General features: G+C 57.8%; 1 protein-coding gene across 1 annotated transcript in view; it reads left to right on the forward strand.

Annotated features, from left to right (window-relative positions):
• Positions 1-737, forward strand: part of LOC103804497 (genetic suppressor element 1-like) — a gene marked incomplete at its 3' end in the record, with an annotated part of 8,647 nt that overhangs the window by 5,081 nt on the left and 2,829 nt on the right. The window lies entirely within an intron of this gene.

Raw genomic sequence — 737 nt, forward strand, 5'->3', positions numbered from 1 at the left:
GTGGGGAGGGATGCTCGGGGTGGAGGATGCTGTGGGTGCTGCCACCCAGTTCCCGAGCCACTAAATAGAGAAGGTGCAATGAAAAATCATTTTTAAACTAAATTTGGCCTTGCTGAGGGTCACTCCCCTAATTGCTGGGCTGTGAGGGGTTCCTTGTCACCCCAAGTGGTCTCCCCTTCCCGGATGGAGCACCTTCATGGCAGTGCCAGGGGTGGAAGCTGATGGAAGACAGCTGAGCCCTGTGGTGGGATGAGGGTGCTGATACCAGGAGGTTTCTGGGCCAACCCCTGGGTTATGGCTGGTTCATATGCGGGTTGGTTTTCCCCCAGCCATATCTGCATCATTCCTGGGTGATTAATAACTCTGGTGAGCAAAGCAGCCCATAAATCTCCAGGAAGGTAACATGTCCTGCCCTCAGCTCTGCCTGAGCTTCAGCACCCCCTTTCCCACAGGTGCCCCCCTGGTGTAGCGCCCCAGACCTTCACACCTCTCCAGCTGCACTTCCACAGCCTGGATGTGGGATGATGCTCTGGTGGATTCATCCTGCTCTGGGTGCTGGTGCCAGCCAATGATCCCTGTGGGCACACTGGTGACCCACCAAGAGTCTCAGGCTGGGGGCACAGCAGGGACCCCCTATTCCCTGGGGGTTCCTGCTGTCCCCTAACACCCAGCTCGGTGTTCCTTTTCCTTCCAGCAGGAAGCAGGGTCACGAGGCAGCAGCAGCAGTGCCAGCCGTG

This window comes from Acanthisitta chloris, unplaced genomic scaffold (genome assembly GCF_000695815.1).
Source record: "Acanthisitta chloris isolate BGI_N310 unplaced genomic scaffold, ASM69581v1 scaffold19126, whole genome shotgun sequence".
Classification (NCBI taxonomy): Eukaryota; Metazoa; Chordata; class Aves; order Passeriformes; family Acanthisittidae; genus Acanthisitta; species Acanthisitta chloris.